Below are 7,483 nucleotides of genomic sequence, written 5' to 3'. Positions count from 1 at the left end.
ACCCTCTACTATCAATTATACATAGATGATATACTAGTAACTATGCTAAGTGCCTTGCAAACATTATTTCATTGAGCCCTCAAAACAACTTTATGACAAATATTATTATCTCTTCTTTTTGAATGAAGGAACAGACTCAGAAAAATTAAGTAAGTTGCCTGAGGTAAACTTAAAAGCAACACTGGTATCAATCCCAGGTCTGATTGATTCCAAAATTTTGTTGAGCTCAACAAACACCTACTGAACACCAATCACGTATCGGTGATTACGCTAGGAACCAAAGGTACAAAGACTTAGCCCCTCCCCTTAAAGAGCTCCAAGTCTAAAGAAAGGGAAGCTCACCATCTAAGAAACGGTGTATTCTCTCCACTTCATCATCATACATTCCTGCATCATGTGAGGTACTGCAGAAAGTATTGTGAACGTTAAAAAGACCATTACGACACAGTCATCCCATTCAAAAAGTTTAAGTTGGAGCTAAGACGCACATATCTACTTGAAAATGTAATTGGCCTCTGTGGTCTTGCCCTTTTTGTGGAGAAGTGATCCTGCACAATGAACCTGGTATATCGAATCCTTGTGGTGGCAACATATCTAGCTTGCTGATGGATTCAGTAGGCTCATATCATTAACGTTTGGATCATAAAAAGAGCCCAACTTGTAGTAAAAGGCAGTAGTAACTAGTAAGTGAAAAAATGAACAATCTAACCACAAGTGTAATAGGAATCTGGAAGCAAAACAGATTACTTTCTGCTGGAGTTATCAGGAAAGACTCCTAAAAGGGGTAGGATATGATCTGGACTTTGTAGCATAGAAGGAAGTGTTTCATGCAAAGCAAAAGGGGAGACAATGATTCTAAATGTAAGAAAGATTAGGCACAAAGCAGTTGAGAAAGGAAAAAACAAGACTGTTCTGGAATAGAAATAAGACTAGTTTAGTCAAATTAGAGGTAGGGAGAAATTTTTTTTTAATGTTTAATTTAATTTTTTTTTAATGAAACAACATAAAATAAAGCCTGCATAGATTTCTAACTACTTTTGAGTTCCTATACTACACAAATAATATTAGCTTCCTTTTTCTAAGTGCACTGTATTCTTCCAAGCTGGTGAGACTTATTCTGACCATATATAGAAACAAGTGAGTTAACAGAAAAAATAAAAACACAGATAAAAGAAAAGAAGAAGGAGGAAGGAAGGAAGGAAGGGAGGAAATTTTAGAATTAGAAAGCAAACTTGGCAGTGTGCAAATACTACCTAACTAAGGCACTTACCGTGGATGGTGTATGAAGTTTTTTGATTTCTGGATTACCTTCTAAAAGAGATGTCATACACAAACAATTTAACATAGTCAAATAAATGTCTTATGACTCTGTTTCCAAAATACCCCACTTTTCTCAGAATAGATTTATCTTCTGGCAGTTTCAATTGCCAATTTCTTTTAATGCTATGTTGGAAATCCTTCCAATTTCTTACCATCTGGCCATCAGATTAATATTCACAGTTTATGTTCCTTGACCATACACATAATAAGACTACAAAATGCAAGAACACATAGATTTAAAGTTGAAAATACTTGGACTGCTAGCACTTCAGTGCTACATTTTGTGTACACTAAGCTCTAAAAGGTAGAAAATAATAAAGGAAAATTTTGCAGCTAGTATAGGCAATAAAAGATAAATTAATCTTAAATTACACTGTAGAAATATTCAGTTATCCTGTTAAAATTAAATTAAGCTACTTTTTTTCTTTTTACTGAGACCTGTAAACAAACTAACTAAAATCATCACATTGGAAAGCTACAGAAGAACATTACTTTAATAATTTCTTGTTATAAAGAATTGCAGTTATTAGCTGATATTCTCATGGTTAGGCAGAGGATAAGAACACCAAATTGTTTTTACTTCACTAAATGAATAACATCAAAGTGAAGATTGTTTTTTCACAACCAAGAACACCAAAAATAGAAAACTTTATCTGAATTAGAAAAAGTTAAGGATGTTACATTTTAAAAATTATAATTTTTCCTAACAAAATGTTTACTATGAAATTTGACACCCTTATTTGCTTAAAATTATATTGTTGATTACAATCTTTAACTTTGTAATATTTCAATAACATTATTATTTAGGAAAACATTTCTCTGAAAATTTTCTCAGTATTTCCCATTATACAGTCAAATTTAATCTGCTACATAATTTTTTTAAATCTTGCCTTTATTTTTATCACTACTTCCCTCCTTCTACACCACAATACTCTCAGTAATTTTGTCTTGTCCTGAACTCTTGGCACTTTCTAACTTGCTGAACTGGTCATTGAATACTGAAATGTCTTCAAATGGACCCAGGTACAGCATCAGTAAAACAGATGAATACCAAAATTATATAACTAGGGGAAAGGTGAAGACACACCATATTCTAAGTTGATAAGAAATAGGGGTTTTCACCCATCAGATCTGTTTAAGTAAAGATATGCAAACTGTTGGAAAATTATAACATTCATTAATCCACTCAAAAGAATAAAGAAAAAACAAATATTAGCTTATGGCATTTTTGCTTCAACACCTCTCTCCCTTTAAATGGAGTGTTTCTTTCAAATGTGATAGAATAGTTCCTTTAAAGCCTCCCTTTATAGTTAAAATTTGGTAACTAACTGATAAAAACATTACCAGAAAGAATTTTTACATTCCAGTAAAATGTCTCTGTGATATTGTGAATTTTGTTTTAATCACTTATTTGGCTTATTTCAGCCAGTTTATTTTGAAATGCTAGGAATCTTTTGGGATAACACTCCTTGACATTAATGATATTAACAGACTTGCCCAATCTAAGAGCTAAGATTAAGTCTGGAAGTTATTAAAAACAAGAAAGTTTCTTGATAACTTTTCCACTACATTTGCTACTCAGTAAGAGAATATTAATAAGGAAAATTAGATTCATCTAGTACCTTTTAAGGAAAACTTAAAATGAGTTTACATGTCTATATACATGATTATACATGCATTTTTATTTATTTATTTATTTTTTGCTTCCCACTTCCTTTAGCTTTATTTTTTATATACTAATTCTCTTAGGACATTTCTGGTTATATGTCTGGAAACTTCAGCCATCCAGAAAAAAAGGTTGGAAAATAATGAAAAAAATGTGCTGAAAGAATTCATATAAAAGTTTTGGAGACTTGAAAATGGGAACAACAGACACTTAAAAAGTTATTGAACCAGGAAAAAAAAGCCCTTACTGGCAGGTACTTATATAGCAATATACTGATAACTATGGGATAAAAATAAAGGCACCCAGACATTATGACAAAGCTCTCTTCCAGGAAATCAAACTTCGAATTCAAAGGAAAAAGAGAGATCCTGATTCATATTTCTTTCTTTCTGGATTGGACATTAGAAACAAAAAAAATGAGCAACTATAAAAGAAAAATGAAATCTTAAACATAAATTTAGTTCAATCGCTTAAATATCTTATTCTTAGGAATATTATCCCATTTACTTCTGTACAAATACACACATATACACAAAGGAGGGTGCATAATCTGTGTATTGACATATAGTCTCAAAACTGTATATTACGTATTCAATTTATGTCAATATGAATTTCATCATTTTCCCTTGTATAAAGATTTCTTTTTTCAAAATAGATGTCCAAGTAGTGGAAAAATATAAAAATGATAAAAGTCAGAGGAACCTCTTCCAGTGGGATCAATTCAAATATTTAAGTAGTTTCTGAATATTAGCACTCTAAGGGATATCAAATTAAATGTTCAGATTCTAGGAATTGAATTAGGTATTATTTAAGGAAAGGGAAAATTTGTGTATAAATTATTCCTTTTGCATAATTCTATCCATGTTTTTAACAACTCAACTCTCATGTAATCATAGTGTCTTTGGATTTCCATAGTATTCACTATCTGTTCTGTTAACCAATATGCTAATCCGGCCTCCTGAAAAGTGTGATGAATGACACTAGTCTGGGATTAAGAAAACAAGTTCATAAGAATTCCCTCTGAGCCACATTTTGCTGAGTTTTTTGTTTCTTTCCCAATTACCAGTATCAGTCGAAATCCATACAAAGCTCCCATTCCATTCCAATGTAACGATTCTTCACCCAACCACTTAAATGAGAATTTGCAGAGTTATTTTGATCCTCCTTTCCATTAATAGCTATAGATTCTTATTGAAAAGGAATTTTCATATCTGAGCACCATGTTCTCCCACTCCTCAATATTTCCTCTGCCACTTCCTTAGTGAAACTGCCATTCTGTGCACCTTGACTATGGTAATATTTTTCTAGTGGACCTCCATCTCTAGCCATTTGTCCCAGCTAGCTACAGCCAGTTTCCTGCATTGCTTTATAACAGATATGATCATGTCATTCCTGTGCTTCCAAAATTGTCAACAGCATCTGAGTGTCAGTTGAACACAGAACCTGGTCCTTAGGGCAGTATTCTAAAGTCTTTACAATTTGGGTCCATCTACAAACACTTCTAACCATTTTCCACACTAAACAAGAGATTTTTTCAGGATTATGGATTTCACTCACTTATCTACCTATCTCTGGATATATACATATATATTTCTACACACACACACACACACACACACACACACACACACACACACTCTCTCTTATATTCTAAAGTAGGTGTCTAAAATAATAATTGCAAACTTTTTAAATTTTTCCAAGTTAAGAAAACACAAAATGACCATTTAATATTACCATTACTTTACAAAGCAATGCTTTTTTCCCCTTCACTTAAATTAATGACATTTATGAAAACATTTTACATTGTTCTGCCATATATTTTTTATGTGTCAGTAACAATGATGACTTTGTCACGGATTGGCAGGAGTGTATGACAATGACAGATATTTGGTAATCACTGCACTAGACTACTCACCATCCCCTAAGCACATGCTGATTGATAATATTATGACTCACAGACTTATGTAAGAATGGCTGAAAACTCAGACGGCTGTTTCAGTCAAGGTCTGGGCAGGAAACAGGCACAGTCAGCAGGGATTTAGAAGATAATTACCAGAGATATATTTATAGGAGTATGTCCAGAGTTAAGGGAATCTACAAGGTATGTCAGGGCACCCAGGGATTAGCAACAGGAGGAATTCCCTAGGGCTGCAGGGGGTAATAGGTGCTATCAGAAGCTCAGGGAGGCCTTTTAGAACCTGTCAGAGGAAGACACCAGTACACTGAGGCCTTAGCAGAGAGCAGAGAAAGAAAACCCCTACATCTCTCTTGTGCTTTTGACTGCTTGCCAGTACCTCTCATTGGTCAATTCAGCAGCAAGCCAGAGGGCAAGGGGAAAAGGCTGCCACAGTCAGTATGCATCAGGCCACGCCTCTGTGCAGAACACAGCAAAGAAGGGAGAAAATGGATGGGTGATATGGGAAGGACAAATGGAGAGGAACTAGTCAACTACCTTTCTCCCTGTCCTACTTAAAGAAACTTAGGCTCATTTGATTCACACTGCCGTTTCTTTTGCCCCCTTTCCTTAGCTGATTATGTTAGAATGCCTATGTTACAGCAGTGCTGTCCAACCTTTTGCACTTTATGGTACATGGCAGTCAACCAAAGAGGATTTGAGAACATAAAAGACTTGGTGAAAAAAAATTATTTTTTGCGGGCCGGCCGAGTGGCGCGATGGTTAAGAACTGCCTTGGGACGCCAGAGGGCCCCGGTTCGCATCCCACATATGAGGGCCAGTGACACTGCCCTCCACAGCTAAGATGCTGAACAACAGCTCAACCTGGAGCTGGGCTGCTGTGAGTGGCTGGCCACGGCGTAGGCTGCAGCCCCTGTGGTAGCGGGTTGCCATGGGCTACCACATGTAGCCTGCAGCCATTGTGAGCAGCCAGCGTGAGCGGCTGTCCAGAAGCCGGCAACCGATCTGCCTCTCTCGGGGAGAGCGCAAAGATGGTGCCAACTTGGGCCAGTGAAGCAACGTCCTCCACAACTAGACTGAAGAACAAAACGACAGCAACTTGTCTGTTCCCATCCCCCAATTCCCCAAATAAAAAAATCTTTAAAAAAAAATTATTTTTTGCACTTTTTTTGTATGAAAGTATGAATAGCTATTATTCTACACATTAAATGTATATGAAACTTCCCCAAAATATTTAAAACTCTGAAATTTTTTAAAGAGAAAAATTAAGCCTACTTCCATGATTTTTTTTCATGCTGTGTTATCTTTAATTAAGTACAAAGATTCTTCCAATCACGTCACCTAGAGATCAGGTCACCCACTGCTCTGTTTGGCCACCAGTCTCTTGTCTCTCTTCAGCAATGGTGAGGCGGATACCCTTTCTACGGGGAAGAGAAATCCATGGTTTGTTACCTTTGTTAATAACAGAAGTATTGGAGAGCCAGGTGCAAAAGCTGTTGCCATTGGCATCTTTCACATGAACTACATCAAAAGTACCAGGGTGTCTCTCTCTGTTGGCGATCACACCAGTTCTTCCCAGGTTAGCATCTGCAGTCACCATGCACAGATTACCAGTGTCAAACTTGATGAAATCGGTAATTTTGCCAGTGTCCAAGTCAATCTGAATGGTGTCGTTCATCTTGATGAGGGAACCAGGGTGAGAACATCACGGGTCACCAGATGAGGGATTCCTTTTGTGCCCACAAAGATCTTTCTTACTTTGCACAACTTGTACTTGGCTGCCTAAGGTGTAATGTGATGAAGAGCAAAGCAACCCTTGGTGCCTGAAATCAGAGAGAAGTCCTCTCCCGTCTTGGCAATGCTGGTGATGTCCACAAAATCATCAGGGGAGGTTATATCGGTTAGGACCTTCATCAATCTTAATACCCAAAAACTGCTGCACTCAAATCTTCTTTACTTTATCTTCTGTTAGGGCGTAGTTTAGTGTGTTCCTTAGGAAGATGATGTGAGGGAGACATTCTCTCAGCTTGTGGGGACTGGTAGATGGATGAGGAGCAAAGCACCAGTCATTTTGTCCAGCCTCCAATGCTTTGGAGCCTGTACATGTATCAGATGGTTCTTGGGACCATGAGCTGCACTGGGTATGGAAAGAACCATTAATTTTTTTAATATTGTTTTTTATGTTTTAAATGGTCAGTCACAATTCTTGATCAAGATTTGTGAATCTTGATCAGATAACCTGAAACCTATGTAACTTTACTAACCACTGTCACCCCAATAAACTTTAATTAAGGGAAAAAAAACTACAAAAAGAGAAGATTTTAACAAAGTGTTCTTCATATTCTTGAGAGTCACCATTGACTAGAAATGCTGTTGATGAAATAGGCAAAATCATTTTTATAGCCATTCAAAATTTATAAGAAATAATATTATACTTAAAGAAAAGCTCTTTTCTTTTCCTACAAAGGCATTATGTTAAACATTACTAAAAAAAAAAAAAAAAAGGGGGCGGCTGAGTGGCATGATGGTTAAGAACTGGCTTGGGACACCAGAGGGCCCCGGTTCGGATCCCACATATGAGG

General features: G+C 36.2%; 1 pseudogene; it reads right to left on the bottom strand.

Moving 5' to 3' along the window:
- Positions 1–6,254: 6,254 nt before the first annotated feature.
- Positions 6,255–7,058, bottom strand: LOC109377017 (40S ribosomal protein S4, X isoform-like; annotated as a pseudogene).
- Between the last annotated feature and the right edge of the window lie 425 nt (positions 7,059–7,483).

Source organism: Hipposideros armiger, unplaced genomic scaffold, assembly GCF_001890085.2.
Source record: "Hipposideros armiger isolate ML-2016 unplaced genomic scaffold, ASM189008v1 scaffold_1260, whole genome shotgun sequence".
NCBI classification, from domain to species: domain Eukaryota; kingdom Metazoa; phylum Chordata; class Mammalia; order Chiroptera; family Hipposideridae; genus Hipposideros; species Hipposideros armiger.
This window is presented reverse-complemented; position numbering and strand designations above follow the sequence as displayed.